Source organism: Gossypium hirsutum, chromosome D06 (assembly GCF_007990345.1).
Source record: "Gossypium hirsutum isolate 1008001.06 chromosome D06, Gossypium_hirsutum_v2.1, whole genome shotgun sequence".
Taxonomy (NCBI): domain Eukaryota; kingdom Viridiplantae; phylum Streptophyta; class Magnoliopsida; order Malvales; family Malvaceae; genus Gossypium; species Gossypium hirsutum.
Genome location: NC_053442.1, coordinates 25,282,042 through 25,299,275, shown reverse-complemented (window position 1 = coordinate 25,299,275; position 17,234 = coordinate 25,282,042). Strand labels below are relative to the sequence as shown.

General features: G+C 38.7%; 1 pseudogene; it reads left to right on the top strand.

Moving 5' to 3' along the window:
- The first annotated feature begins 237 nt into the window (after positions 1 to 237).
- LOC107900073 (probable folate-biopterin transporter 2) lies at positions 238 to 16,324 on the top strand (annotated as a pseudogene).
- Positions 16,325 to 17,234: the final 910 nt, after the last annotated feature.

The following is a 17,234-nucleotide window of genomic DNA, read 5'->3' as shown; positions in this document are numbered from 1 at the left end:
AAAGGGGTGTTAGAAGGGTCAACTAGAAAAACTTTAACCCCATAAAGGAAATCTTTGTATTTTATTATCGGTCTTATAAAACTTAAAAGAGCCCTTATTTTAGGAAACAATGATTTATAAATTGGGTTCCCATATTTTTCATCATAACTTGAAAATTTTAGTAGATTCATCTTTTTTTCTTAGGATGTAAATATTGATGCCCAAGAAACTGAGTTGACCTAGATCAGTGTTGCAGCTATGGTGAAGGAAGGAGATGTTGAAGCCTGTGAGAAGGCTGCGGAAGAAGATAAACCCAAAGGGTTATTATATTGTTTCTGGGGTCCAATCAATTTTCTTAGAATGCTTGCAATGGAAACACATTGAAGGTTTGTATTTGGGGTGGTATCATTTTATGGGATAAGTTAGGGATTAGGTGGGGCTCTTGCTAGAGTTGGCACTGACTATTACATGAAGGATGTTTAAAAGGTACAACTTTCTAAGTCCTAGGTTTATTCTGGGGAGTGGGATTATTTATATTCCTTGGATTGTAAAACCTATTTGGAGGCTTCTCACTGATGTTGTCTCCATTAGAGGTTATAAAAGACACCCATATTTCATTCTATCTAGTAAATTTTACACTTTCTACCTTTTTTGCTTATTTTTCATAGTTTCCCCAATCCATAATGGAAATCTTATTGATATGCTCCCATTTTTCCTTTCCAATGAAATTAGATGCTTGCCAGGTAAAATTTAGGTAACCCCAGATCTTTACTTTACAAACATGGAGCTTGTATAGATTATCAACTTGCTGCATTAATGTTGTAGAGGTTAATATAATCAAATCACTATGTGTTTGGCACAATGAAATTAGCTATTCTTTGGGTTTGGCTTGCATAATTTGTTATTGCGGTTGAAAAGTATGGTTCCAAAAGTACATTCTACAAGTATTTTGGATGGAAAAAGCCCTTTTTTTAGTATTACTTTTTCTGTGAAAAGGTGTTTTTGGATAGTGAAAAGCAATGCTAAACACACCCTTAATCTTAATCGAGAAGAAGAACCAGAGTGATTAGTAATCAATTTGTTTCATCCATGGTAGTATAAGCTACCATACTTCCATTGTTTGTACCATCTTAATATGCACAATGATTCTGTTAAAAGTTGGCTTACATGCAGCCCCTTGGGATCAAGCCATGCACGTAGCAGCTGAACCACATGCAGCTGTCATTTTGATGTTTTGTTACTTAGTTACAATTGAACTAAGTTTGTAATGAATTTTTTGTAATTTGGTGCTGATAGATTTGATAAATCAACTTAACCAAGTGTACAAGCAACGTTTTATAAGTTTCAAGACATTGTTAGTGAAGTTAGGTGTGTTTAGGCGACACTTTCTTCATTTTTAAAATTTAATTACTTGATATATGTAATGTTTTGTCATTTATGAAATGATGATGAATTATTCAGCAAATTCCTCTTGTTGTCTTGGTTAAAACTTCTGCAATCTATTCTTGCTCTTCCTAGCTCGATTTTCTTGTTTGTTTAGCAAGTCTCTATTGCTTAATGCTCAAGAATTTGCTGTGATTGCTCAGTTTTGTTTCTCAACTCCTACAATTGGTATCAAGGGATGATTGCTTAGAGGACCTTTCTCTTTTCTACTCTAAAAAATAATATCTTCATAAGCTTTCTCTCTAGCACCACTACCAGTATTCAATGGTGAAGGCTACCACATTTGGGTAGTGAAAATGAAGACTTACCTACAAGCGTTTGACTTGTGGGAGGTTGTCAATACTGATTTTAAACCATCACCCTTGAGAGCTAACCCCACGATAGCTCAGATCAGGTAGCACTTTGATGACAAAGCCAAGAAGTACAAGGCAATGTAATGCATCCAAAATGGTGTGTTAGACTTGATTTTCGCAAGGATCACAGCATGTGAGACTCCAAAACAGTCTTAGGACAAGCTTAAAGAAGAGTTTCAAGGTAATGAAAAAGCAAGACAAGAAAAACTCTTAAAATTAAGAAGAGACACTGAAAACCTCAAGATGAAGGATTTAGAGATAGTTAAGCAATATTCAGACAAGATCATGGCTATTGTGAACAACATTAGACTACTTGGGGACCAATTCAGTGAGGCCAGAATAGTGGAAAAGGTTATTTCAACCTTACCTAAGTGATATGAAACCAAAATATCTTCCCTAGAAGATTCAAGAGATCTATCAAGCATCTCTTTGACTGAGCTAATCAATGCCATCTATGCTCAGGAACATAGAAGAGCTAGCAGACAGGAGGAGCATCAAGAAGGTGCCTTTTAACCCAAGAGTAGACCAACCTTGAGCTCCTTTGGCTACAAAGGGAAGAAAGCTTTGTCAGACAAGCCTAAGAGGGGTGGAGCAAGAAGAAGATATCCACCTTACTCACATTGTAAAAGGGTTAGTCATCCAGAAGCAAACTGCTAGTATAGACCTGATGTGCAGTGCAAGGCTTGTAAACAGATGGGCTATGTTGAGAAGGTTTGCAAAAAAAAAGTCCAACAGAAGCAACACAAAACTCAGTAGCCTAAAACAGAAGCTCAAGTAGCAAAAGGGTGGTTGATTGACAATGGTTGCACTAACCACATGACACCTGATGTTGCTGTCTTCAAAAGAATCGATAAAAGCTTCAACACAATAGTAAAAGTAGGAAATGGTCACTACATTAAAGCAAATGGGAAGAGAGATGTGTTGATTGACACTCCCTCAGGTATTAAACTTGTTTCTAATGTCTTGTTAGTACCTAAAATTGATAGAAATCTACTAAGTATTGCTTAGTTGCTTGAAAAGGGATACTCTGTTGTATTCAAAGGCAAAGAGTGCCTGATTAGTGATCCAAGTGGATCCAAGCTAATGTCAGCAACCATGACTGACAGAAGCTTTGTTGTTGATTGGAACAAGAGTTTAGTTAGAGCCTATACAACTACTTTAGATGAGTCCAAACTATGGCATAAAAGGTTAGGCCATGTCAACTATAAGTCTCTACTTCAGTTGTCCAAAGAAGACTTGGTTGAAAATTTCATAAAAATAGTTTGTGAGGTGTGTCAGCAAGGAAAGTAAGCTAGGCTGCCATTTCCTTCAAACAAGGCCTAGAGACCCTTTGAAAAGCTGCAGTTAGTCCATACTAATGTGTGTGGCCCTATGAAGACACAATCCTTGAATGGTAGCAGGTACTACATCCTTTTCATTGATGACTACTCTAGATTCTGCTGGGTTTATTTTCTCAAGTTCAAGGCTGTAGCAAAAACTTAGTTAGGTTGCAAGCTTATGACACTAAGGTCAAACAATGAGATAGAGTACACCTCAACAGTGTTTCAAAGCTTTTGTAAAGAATCAGGCATCAAACACCAGCTCACCAACACCTATACACCACAGCAAAATGGTGTCAGTGAGAGAAAGAATCGAACTCTGATGGATATGGCCAGATGTTTGATGTTTGAAAGGAATTTGCCTAGAAGTTTTTGGGCTGCCTTCAAAATAGGCTACCAATTAAAGCACTGCTTGAACAAACACCATTTGAGGCATGGTTTAGGTTCAAGCCATTAGTTGCTAATCTAAAGGTCTTTGGTTACATATGTTATGCACATATTCCTGCTGTCAAAAGGGACAAATTAGTAAAGAAGGCTCAGTCTAGCATTCTAGTGGGTTATAGCAGTATCAAGAAGGGCTGTAGAATTTTAGATCTTACAACTTACAAAGTCTTTGTGAGCAGAGATGTTGTATATGATGAGATGTCATCTTGGAATTGGAGCAAGGGTGAACCAAAATGTACTACTGAAGACCTAGTGACAGTGCAAACTAATGTTGATCAAAATGATCAAGAGATGGACATTGATCATGTATCAGTTAGGGGGACCAGACCACTTAATGAAGTGTATAAGAGGGCTGATATAACTACTGTTTAACCAACTTATTTTGAAGAAGCTCAAGCTCAAGAAGGCTGGAGGCAAGCCATGCTTGACGAAATGAGCATGATTCAAAAAAAACCAGATCTGGGAGTTAGTTGCAAGACCAGTTCACACGAAGGTCATAGGAGTAAAATAGGTGTTTCGAGTCAAGTACAATGCTGATGGAACTTTGAATCAGCTGAAGGCAAGGTTAGTAGTGAAGGTGTTTAGTCAAAAGTATGGAATTGACTACCTTAAAACATTTGCACCAGTGGAAAGACTTGATACAATCAGAATATTGGTTAAATTGGCTGCTCAAAGGCAGTCGAAAATACATCAACTTGATGTAAAATCTTCCTTCCTCAATGGTTTTCTTGATAAGGAGATATATGTTGAACAACCAGAGGGTTTTAAAGTTGCTGGTGAAGAAAACAAAGTGTACAAGCTGAGAAAAGCCTTGTATGGCTTAAAACAGGCACCAAGGGACTAGTATGATAGAACCGAAACCTACCTAGCAGGCTTGGGGTTTGAGAGAATGTAACACCCCGAACCCGAGTCCGACACCGGAGTCGAACACGAGGTGTTAACAAACTTTGAAAAATTTCCAGACACTGCCCAATCTGTGTACTAGTCGCTTTAAAAATCATATCTTGAGCTTCACAACTCGAAAATCAGTTTCGTGATTTTTCCCTGAAATTAAACTCATATGCCCATCTACATATTTTTTTCTAGAATTTTTGATCAGGCCAATTAGTACAGTTTATTAGTTAAAGTCTCCCATGTTACAGGAATCGACTACCCTGACCTTTGCGCATTACGACTTGGATATCTCCTTGTACAGGGCTCCAATACTGATGCTGTTTGTTTCCATAGAAACTAGACTCAGAGAGGAATCTATACATATATGGTATGACTCCTAATTATCTCTGGTTAATTTATAATCAATTTCCAAAGTCGGAACAAGGAACCCAGAACCCGTTCTGACCCTGTCTCACAAGAACCTTAATATCTCTTAACATACTGTCTGTATGATTCTTTCGTTACTTTCCTATGAAAGTAGATTCTTCAAGGTTTGTTTACATAATTTATTCACTATTTAATTCCATTCCTACTATTTTTAGTGATTTTCCAAATCTACGTGACTGATGCTGTCAGCATCTACCTTTAAGGTAGGCTTTACCTATTTCATGGTTCAACTAGCCTTTTTTGCATACATAGCACAATTTATGAAAGTGATTAACCATCCCCGTGGCCAATCCTTGTCAAGCATATCCACACTAAATGATTATAACATTATACTTAAACACATATAAGCCATTTTCACATGGCTATCCAAAACTTATACATCACATAAAGTACTCGAAAAACAACAATGGGTCGTCCTAAACATGCCATATCAAAATTCAACCAAGAATGATGCATCCATGGTCAAGTGTCATTTCCATCACATAGCAAGATTTAGACCATGGGCTAGGTAGAACTCAAGCTAACAACTAAAACATGCATGCATCTCATGGAACATCATCAAACATACCTTAGCCTAGCTACATGCATGGCCGAACCTCTTCACCTTTCTTCTTCCTTCCTCCTTAAAATTATTGGCCAAGGATGAACCAAAGGATGAGAAATTTTTTTTTCTTTGTTTTTCTTTCTAGTTTCGGCAAGTATGAAGATGAGAAAAAGATGAACAAAAATTCTCTCCTTTCTTTTCTTTAGCTCACGGCAATGGGGGGGGGACAAACAACTACACACACATTTTTTTTTTGTATTCACCATACTCCTTTTCATTATTTTATGCCCATGCCCCTTATTTTATTTGTTTTATCCCAACATTTTATGACACAAATTAACATATTTTATTTGTGCCATACTTATGCCATAATTTCCATAAAAAAAAATTGCACAATTGTTCATCATGCCCATCATGGCCGGCCACCTTGTTTTAAGGTGGGAAATTTGACATGCAAATCCACCTATTTCATACTATAAGTTATTTGGCCACTACAAATTAGCCTATAGCATTTGCAAAAATTTTCACATGAGTCACATTTCAAAATTTCACTCACAATTGGCAAAATCAAAGTATGAAATTTTCACACATGCACTTTCACATGAAATAAACATAGGATATAACATCTAATTATTATTGTGACTCGGTTTAGCGGTCCCGAAACCACTTCCCGACTAGGGTCAATTTTGGGCTGTCACAACTCTCCCCCACTTAAGAAATTTTCGTCCCCGAAAATCTTACTGGTGAATAGGTTTGGGTATCGCTCTTTCATCGAGCTCTCGGTCTCCCAAGTAGCTTCCTCGATCCCGTGTTTGAGCCATAACACCTTTACTAGCGGAACTCTTTTGTTTCGCAACTCCTTCACTTCACGAGCTAGGATACGCATCGGTTCTTCTTCATAGCTCATATCGTCTTGAATTTCAACCTCTGATGGGCTAATTATGTGCAATGGATCAGATCGATAGCGTCGAAGCATTGAAACATGAAAGACGTCATGAATCTTTTCAAGCTCAGGGGGCAAAATCAATCTATACGCAACCGGACCAACTCGTTCGGAGATTTCGTACGGCCCAATGAATCTTGGGTTCAACTTGCCCTTACGGCCAAACCTGAGTATCTTTTTCCAAGGTGAAACCTTAAGGAACACTTTGTCTCCCACCTGATACTCGATGTCTTTTCGTTTCAAATCCGCGTACGACTTCTGACGATCTGTGGCTACCTTCAGACTTTCACGGATTACCTTTACTTTCTGTTCAGCATCTTTAATCAAATCAACTCCGAAAATTTTACTTTCACCGAGCTCGGTCCAAAACAATGGTGTACGGCATTTACGACCGTACAAAGCCTCGTAAGGTGCCATCTTAATACTTGATTGAAAACTATTGTTGTAAGCGAATTCAATCAAAGGTAAATATCGTTCCCATGAACTACTGAACTCGAGGATGCAACATCTCAACATATCCTCAAGTATCTGAATTATCCGCTCGGATTGACCATCGGTTTGGGGGTGAAAAGCAGTGCTAAAATGCAGCTTGGTACCCAGAGCTTCTTGCAATTTCTTCCAAAATCGTGAGGTGAATCTCGGATCTCTATCCGACACGATAGAAACAGGTACCCCGTGTAATCTCACAATTTGAGAAACGTACAATTCAGCTAGTTTATCCAATGAAAAATCCGTACGTACGAGGATGAAATGAGCCGACTTAGTCAGCCTATCAACAACAACCCAAATCGCATCCTTCTTACTTGCTGACAATGGCAGTCCAGACACAAAGTCCATTGTGACTCGATCCCACTTCCACTCGGGTATCATGATCGGCTGGAGTAATCCTGAAGGCACTTGATGTTCCGCTTTCACTTGTTGACATATCAAACATCTCGAAACAAAGTCGGAGATGTCCCGTTTCATACCATGCCACCAAAATTGACGTTTCAAATCGTTGTACATTTTCGTACTCCCCGGGTGAATTGACATTCGGCTACAATGGGCTTCGTTCAGAATCATCGAAATGAGTTCCGAATTCCTTGGAACACACAAACGATTTCTGAACCTCAAACAATCATCATCATCAATTTGAAACTCCGATTCCTCGTTCGGAACACACTTAGCCCGTTTTGCAACCAATTCATCATTGACTTTCTGAGCTTCACAAATTTGGTGAGTCAATAATGGTTTAGCTTTTAATTCAGCTACTAACACATTGTCTGGTAGAACAGACAAATGCACGTTCATCGCTCGTAAAGCAAACAATGACTTCCGGCTTAAGGCGTCCGCAACCACGTTAGCCTTTCCCGGGTGGTAATCAATGACAAGCTCGTAATCTTTCAACAACTCAAGCCAACGTCTTTGTCGCAGATTCAAGTCTCGTTGAGTCATCAAATATTTGAGACTTTTGTGATCCGAAAATACATGGCACTTCTCACCAAACAGATAATGTCGCCATATTTTTAAAGCAAACACGATGGCAGCTAGTTCGAGATCATGGGTCGGATAATTCCTCTCGTGTGGCTTCAATTGTCTCGACGCATATGCCACGACTCGACCTTCTTGCATCAATACGCAACCCAACCCAAGTAGGGATGCGTCACTAAAAATGACAAACTCTTTACCTGATTCGGGTTGCACCAAAATTGGAGCTTTAGTCAAATGAGTTTTCAGTTGGTCGAAACTTTTCTGACATTTCTCCGTCCACTCGAACTTAACATCCTTTTGAAGTAGCTTCGTCATTGGTGTGGCTATCATCGAGAAACCTTTGACAAATCGTCGGTAATAACCGGCGAGCCCCAAAAAGCTCCGAACTTCAGTAATATTTCTCGGAGGTTTCCAGTCAAGTACGGCTGAAATTTTGTTCGGGTCAACTCGAATACCCGACGCGGATACCACATGACCCAAGAAGCTAACCTCTCCTAACCAGAACTCACACTTACTGAACTTAGCATATAACTGCTTATCCCGCAAAATTTGCAGCACTAGCCTCAGATGCTCAGCATGTTCGGTCTCATCTCTTGAATAGACCAAAATGTCATCAATGAACACAACTACGAACCGATCCAAATACGGTCTGAAGATCCGATTCATCAAATCCATAAATACTGCAGGGGCATTAGTGAGCCCAAACGGCATCACTAAGAATTCGTAGTGACCATATCTCGTTCTGAAGGCAGTTTTGGGAATATCTGAATCTCGAATTCGCAACTGATAATAGCCCGATCTCAAATCTATTTTTGAGAACACTGAGGCTCCCTTCAGTTGGTCGAACAAATCATCGATGCGCGGCAACGGATATTTGTTCTTTATCGTCACTTTATTCAGCTGACGATAGTCAATGCACAACCTCATGGTCCCGTCCTTCTTTTTCACGAACAATACTGGTGCACCCCAAGGTGAGAAACTTGGTCGAGCGAAACCTCTATCCGTCAGTTCTTGCAACTGAGCTTTCAACTCCTTTAACTCGGTTGGTGCCATACGATACGGAGCTATCGAAATCGGCGTAGTCCCAGGTACAAGCTCAATACCAAACTCTACCTCCCGAACAGGTGGTAAACCCAGTAATTCTTCCAGAAAAACATCCGGGTATTCACAAACCACCGGCACAGATTCGGGTTTCATTTCTAATTCTTTGTCATCAAGTACATACGCAAGGTATGCTTCGCACCCTTTTCTTACATATTTCTGTGCCAACATTGCTGATATTACAGCTGGCATCCCCTCCAAGTCCGCAGACTCAATTTGGACTACTTCGTTATTTGCACACCTCAAATCAATAGTCTTGCTCTTGCAATTCACAATCGCATCATGCGCGGTCAACCAATCCAAACCAAGGATAACATCAAATTCATCAAACGGCAAAAGCATCAAGTCCGCCGGAAAACAGGAACCTCGAATTTCCAGGGGACATTTCTTACACACTTTGTCGACAAGCACGTAACGACCCAAGGGATTTGACACCCGAATTACGAACTCAGTAGACTCAATAGGTAAAGTCTTACTGGATGCTAAGGTTTCACATATGTAAGAATGAGTAGAACCGGGGTCAATCAAAGCAATTACATTAGTATCAAAGAGAGTGAATGTACCGGTAATAACATCAGGCGAAGAAGCATCCTCGCGGGCACGTATAGCATAAGCTCTAGCAGGCGCACGAGCTTCGGATTTGGTTATATCATCTCTAGATCCTCTCTGACCACCACCAGTATTGCTCGCATTTCCAGATGGTCTACCCCGAGCAGTGGTAGCACCCGGTCTCCCACTCTGATTTACATTCTGTTCCGACAACCTCGGGCAATCTTTAATGAAGTGGTCAACTGATCCGCATTTGTAACAGGAGCGGTCAGGGAATCTACAACTCCCCGAATGCCATTTACCGTAATATCGGCATTTCGTTCTGTCTCGACGTTCATTCCCAACACTGGCGACTGAAGTGCCTCGTGTACCCACAAGGGGTCGATCACGATCTCGTCTAAAAAAAGCCCGAAGTGCCTCTAAACTGGCCCGCATCATCCCGAAATCTCTTCGATGCCTGTTGAAGAGACCTTCCCGAGGATCTTTTACGAAACTCTCCAGTTCCCTCATCAACTCTTCGCTTTTCTTTTCTAAGCTCTTCGGCTTTACAAGCTCGTTCAACAAGTACCACGAACTCTCGTATTTCAAGAACGCCAACGAACATTTTTATATCTTCATTCAGCCCATCCTCGAAGCGTTTACACATAATAGCTTCGGACGAAACACATTCCCGAGCGTATTTGCTAAGTCTAACAAATTTTCGCTCGTAATCAGTAACCGGCATGGAGCCTTGCTTAAGCTCAAGAAATTCCTTCCGTTTTTGATCAACAAATCTCTAACTGATATACTTTTTCCGAAACTCAGTTTGGAAAAACTCCCAAGTTACTTGCTCTCGGGGCACAACAGAAGTCAGAGTACTCCACCAATAGTAGGCAGAATCACGTAGCAAGGAGATAGCACACTTTAGGCATTCATCGGGTGTACAAGATAGCTCATCGAGTACCCGGATAGTGTTGTCCAGCCAAAATTCAGCTTGCTCGGCATCATCGCTATCCATAGCCTTAAATTCAGTAGCCCCATGTTTTCGGATTCTGTCAACTGGGGGCTTATTTGACCTTATTTGGTCAATTACCGGTGGTATTGCAGGTGCGGGGGTAGTATTTGTCGGGAATGGAGGTTGTGGAACAGCCATATTAGTTCGAATGTATTGGTTGAACCAATCATTCATCACGCTATAGAATGCTTGTCTAGCTTCATCATTCGGATTACTAGCATTAGGTTGAGAGTCTACCGGCACTGTCCCTTGTGCGGGAGCAGGCGCTACACTCTCAAGATCATCAGCTACCTCTCGGTCACGATCGGGATCCATTACTATAAATAAACACATTTACAATTGTCAGAAATCACCACACTATCAAGTAATCACATAAAATGGCATGTATAGCTAGACCCAAAACATTACGGTAGTCCTAGAATCGACTAAACCGTAGCTCTGATACCAATAAAATGTAACACCCCGAACCCGAGTCCGACACCGGAGTCGAACACGAGGTGTTAACAAACTTTGAAAAATTTCCAGACACTGCCCAATCTGTGTACTAGTCGCTTTAAAAATCATATCTTGAGCTTCACAACTCGAAAATCAGTTTCGTGATTTTTCCCTGAAACTAGACTCATATACCCATCTACATATTTTTTTCTAGAATTTTTGATCGGGCCAATTAGTACAGTTTATTAGTTAAAGTCTCCAATGTTACAGGAATCGACTACCCTGACCTTTGCGCATTACGACTTGGATATCTCCTTGTACAGGCTCCAATACTGATGCTGTTTGTTTCCATAGAAACTAGACTCAGAGAGGAATCTATACATATATGGTATGACTCCTAATTATCTCTGGTTAATTTATAATCAATTTCCAAAGTCGGAACAAGGAACCCAGAACCCGTTCTGACCCTGTCTCACGAGAACCTTAATATCTCTTAACATACTGTCCGTATGATTGTTTCGTTACTTTCCTATGAAAGTAGATTCTTCAAGGTTTGTTTACATAATTTATTCACTATTTAATTCCATTCCTACTATTTTTAGTGATTTTCCAAATCTACGTGACTGATGCTGTCAGCATCTACCTTTAAGGTAGGCTTTACCTATTTCATGGTTCAACTAGCCCTTTTTGCATACATAGCACAATTTATGAAAGTGATTAACCATCCCCGTGGCCAATCCTTGTCAAGCATATCCACACTAAATGATTATAACATTATACTTAAACACATATAAGCCATTTTCACATGGCTATCCAAAACTTATACATCACATAAAGTACTCGAAAAACAACAATGGGTCGTCCTAAACATGCCATATCAAAATTCAACCAAGAATGATGCATCCATGGTCAAGTGTCATTTCCATCACATAGCAAGATTTAGACCATGGGCTAGGTAGAACTCAAGCTAACAACTAAAACATGCATGCATCTCATGGAACATCATCAAACATACCTTAGCCTAGCTACATGCATGGCCGAACCTCTTCACCTTTCTTCTTCCTTCCTCCTTAAAATTATTGGCCAAGGATGAACCAAAGGATGAGAAATTTTTTTTTCTTTGTTTTTCTTTCTAGTTTCGGCAAGTATGAAGATGAGAAAAAGATGAACAAAAATTCTCTCCTTTCTTTTCTTTAGCTCACGGCAATGGGGGGGACAAACAACTACACACACATTTTTTTTTTTTTGTATTCACCATACTCCTTTTCATTATTTTATGCCCATGCCCCTTATTTTATTTGTTTTATCCCAACATTTTATGACACAAATTAACATATTTTATTTGTGCCATACTTATGCCATAATTTCCAAAAAAAAAATTGCACAATTGTTCATCATGCCCATCATGGCCGGCCACCTTGTTTTAAGGTGGGAAATTTGACATGCAAATCCACCTATTTCATACTATAAGTTATTTGGCCACTACAAATTAGCCTATAGCATTTGCAAAAATTTTCACATGAGTCACATTTCAAAATTTCACTCACAATTGGCAAAATCAAAGCATGAAATTTTCACACATGCACTTTCACATGAAATAAACATAGGATATAACATCTAATTATTATTGTGACTCGGTTTAGCAGTCCCGAAACTACTTCCCGACTAGGGTCAATTTTGGGCTGTCACAGAGAAGCATCAGTGAGCCTACACCTTATTTAAAAAATGATGGTGATGAAATACTGCTCATAGTCTCCTTGTATGTGGATGACTTACCGGTGACAGATGGAAACATTGATATGCTGATTGATTTTAAAAGCAAAATGGAAAATATATTTGAAATGTTAGATTTGGGTGAAATGTCTTATTTTCTTGGCATGGAAGTATCTTATATTCAACAGCGGATCTTCATAAGTCAGAAGGCATTTGCCTTGAAAATTCTGAACAATTTTTCCATGCAAAATTGTAAGGCAACTAGTTCTCCAATTGCTGTTGGAGAAAAACTGTCAAGCCAAGGTGATTTTGAGAAAGTGAGTGAATCAACCCATAGGAGCCTAGTGGGATGTTTACTGTACTTAACAGCCACAAGGCCAGACATAATATTTGCAGTCAGTCTCCTATCCAGGTTCATACATTGTTGCAATATGAACCATTTTCAAGTTACAAAGAGAGTACTGAGGTACATTAAGGAAACTCTAAGCTTTAGAGTTATGTTCACCAAAGTTAACAGCATGAAGCTCCTTGGTTTTACAGGCAGTGATTGGGCAGGATCAATTGATGAAGCTCCATGGTACCTATTTACCCTTGGATTAGCTATTTTTTGTTGGAGCTCAAAGAAGCAGACTATTGTTGCTCAATCAACAGTTGAAGTAGAATATGTAGTAGTTGTAGGAGTTGTGAACCGAGCAATTTGGTTAAGGAAAATCATGGCAGACTTGAATTTACACCAAAAGAGAAGCAACAAAGATCAGAAGTATAATAAATCTGATGTTGCAATTGCAAAGAATCCAGTATTTGATGGGAAAACAAAGCATTTTAAGATCAAATGCCATTTTGTTAGGGAAAGGGAACAATATCAAGAAATCAAACTGGTTCATTGTAGTTCAGAAGACCAGTTGGTTGATATATTGATAAAGCCTCTTGGTGTGACAAGGTTCAAGAATTTGAGAGCTAGATTGGGTGTTTGCAACATGAAAGCCAATGAGAAGTGTTAAAAGTTGGCTTACATGTAGCCCTTTGGGATCGAGCCATGCAAGTAGCAGCTGAAGCACATGCAACTATCATTTTGATGTTTTGTTACTTAGTTACAATTGAACTAACTTTGTAATGATTTTTTTGTAATTTGGTGCTGATAGATTTGATAAATCAACTTAACCAAGTTTGCAAGCAATGTTTTATAAGTTTCAAGACATTATTAGTGAAGTTAGGTGCGTTTAGGTGACACTTTCTTCATTTTGACAAGTTAATTACTTGATATATGTAATGTTTTGTTCTTTATGAAATGATGATGAATTATTCAAAAAATTCCTCTTTTTTCTTAGTTAAAACTTTTACAATCTATTCTTGCTCTCCCTAGCTCGATTTTCTTGTTTATTCAGCAAGTCTCTATTACTTAATGCTCAAGACTTTGCTGTGATTGCTTAGTTTTGTTTCTTAACTCCTACAGATTCAACCTCTCTTGGTAATAAAAAAACTGGAACTTCACTGCATTTTATGGTTTGCCATTTTGTTCTAAATTACGTGTGCTACAATTTCCTAACTAATCATTCTGTGTTAAGAAATGCTTATGTTGATTGTGTATTGAAGATTCATGAACCGCAGTATGTTTGTTAATGGCATTTACTGCAATCAGTATTCTTATTGTGTTAAACTTTTCAAAGTTAATTTCAGGTTTGCTGGATTTGGTCTTCATGCTTTTAATATCATTGCACAGCAAACTCCATCTGGTATTTGCCCTGTTAGCATTGACAACAGGAAGTGCTGGGGTAACTATAGCGGATGTGACTATTGATGCATGTGTAGTGCAAAACAACATTACTCAACCTTCCTTTATTGCTAACATGTAAAGCTTGTGTTCGTCGGTGTCCGCTATAGGATCTCTAGTCAGATTCTCCATTAGTGGTGTTTTTGTTCACCTAATTGGCCCTAAGGTAGGTTGTCATTTAAATCCTCACCCAATTTCTACAATTTGTCTGTCCTTTCTTTTTAATACAAATGTTAATGGCTTCTCCCTTCTTCCTTGGTAGGGGGTGTTTAGGTTGTTGACTATCCTGGTGGCACTTGTTTTGTCGGTCAGGATTGTTCTTTTTGAGTGCCATATTCCCAACATTGCCTACAAAGAGGTATTATTCTTTAGCTCCTCCTTGTTGAATCTTATTTGATTTACATGTCATATTGTAAACTATTTTTCTTAACTCAGGTGAGCCAGAAGTTCCTTGATTCTAGCAAAGCTATGTGGATGACATTGAAATGGTTGGACGACTCAAATGGATGCCTCTTCTTATGTTGGCTACAAAGCTTTGTCCTTCAGTCATCGAATGCACTTTTTTTGCCTTGCTGATGTCCATTGACAATGTTGGTCTCCTCTCATCTTCATTGGGAGGAGGCTTTGGGAATCGAAGACACCTTTTTTTTCTTGTTGATGTCCATTGACAATGTTGGTCTCCTCTCATCTTCATGGGAAGGAGGCTTGCTGCTGTACTAACTAAATTTTACTCGTACCAAGTTTGAAAACCTTTGGCTGGCAATACTGATTTGGAACGTGTTGAGGTTTTCTTTGCTCTGGATTCTATTTTTGGTACCCGGAGGTGACTCCAGTTCTTCCATTCTGATACGGCCGAGGCTAGGGAACCAACTAAAGCTACCAACGAACCCTTGGAGTTTCCAACAGGTCCTATAACTCGTGCTCGAGCCAAAAGATTCAAAGAAGGAGTTTCGGCTTTCATAAATGGGATTTGGTGCAATAACGTGGCTGAACAGTTTGAGAATGTTGAAACAAGCAATCCATGCAACCTCCTTCAAGCTCAATTAGCTCCCATTTAGCTCGAGGAGTTCACCTTTAGTTAACGTTGAATTTGCTGGAATAAATAAATTTAGTTGCTGATTAGTAAATAGTTAATTAGCTTAAGATTAATTAATTTGCTAAAATCTGGACATATTAAAATTTGAGATAAATGTGTTTTATTTTTTTCAAAGCATCTTATTAATGTGTTTAATTTTATTACATGTTTTAATGATGTCCAAGTCCAGCCAAATTTATGTTTAATAATTAAGTTTTTTCAAACTCAAACATGTCTTAATTGTGTCCTAAGGGCTGCCGAATTTAATGTGCAGGATTTTAGTGTTATTCGCTGCCAATTTAATGTGTCTAAAATGCGTCTAATTTATTGAATGAAATTGCTGCAGGTACATGCAATGGACGACACATGCATGTTTGGAGATTAATTTGGGATGATGTTTGAAGTTTCCTATGTGACTATTTAGCGAAAGAAGATGTTGATTTATTTTCCCAAGCTGTTCATTCGGCTGAACAAATTCTTTTCACTTTGCTAGAAGCTTTTGGCTGTTCGGTTTAGAGTGTTCACACATTGGGGACTCTTCAAGACCGATTGTTCACACCTTCATGGCTGTTCAACTCAACTTATTAATAGCCTTGACTTGTGGAGTGCCCAAAACAACCTATCAAAGACCATGAACATCCGACTGAACATGCAGCTTATTTTAAAGCACATTTATGTTGTTTGCTGCCCAAATTGAATGCTACTCAAACTCAAACCAGGCCATTCATTTTTCCAGCTAAATTAAGCCTTCTAGAAGAGCTAATGACGTTCTCAATGTATGGGGAAGCTTCAAGGAAACTTCTTTCAAAAATTCTGGAATTTTTAAGACCTTTACTTAGCTCTTAAGACTGCCTATTCGGTTTCCATGTAAAGCCTATAAATTCAGGCTGAAATTATCTTGTAAAAAAACTTTTTGAACTTTAAGGAATTGATGTCAAATTGTTGAGAGAATTCTTCTCTTAAATTTCGTCCAAAAACTCCGTTGACTTAACTAACTAGTTAGTGGTGCCAACCCGTTTTTGTTCAATCGAACTTATCACGAAATCGTGTGGCATTCAACCTAAATTATACCAAGGTTCCTATCTATTTTAGATAGTGGGTCGATGTTTCACTATCCTTTCTCCTAAACAACTTTAGAACCTATAAGTTTCAGGTCAACCTTCAATCGAAGTGTTGGTTCATTCTTGTTCTAAATTTTCGTCTTAATTCCAAATACCGAGTGTTCTCTTTCTTCCACAACCAAGCCTCATTCATTCGATTAGCCTTCTTCTTCTTAAATCTATCCTTGACACCCTTAAACCATATTTAGCCTAATATCCTACTTCTTTCCAACTCAAACGATTCTTCTTTGTTTTAACGATCGGGCAACTATACGGCTTGGATTAAACAACGAGGCCGGGGCGTATCACATTCTTCCTACTAAAATGTTGAGTAGCAAAGATGAGACCGAAACTAAAGCTAAGGAATCCAACAACATTGAATTGGTGTCTCTTGTTAATAGCCTTGATGGTAGATAATGATTTACTATAATCATTCACATTAATCAAAGTTGAATACTCTTTTGTAGTGCCTATACAAGTTTACTGCACCAATGTTTTGTAGAATGCTCAATGATGGAAAATTATTTCATTTTGGTGTAATTCTGGTTTGAGTCCATCTACCGTGCTGAAATTTGAGATTTAATTCTCTATTTTAATTTACATAACTTGGTTCTTTATTTTTATAATATTATTAGTAGATCCAATTTGATAACATCGTTAGTTGTTGGCGTTAGAGTGATG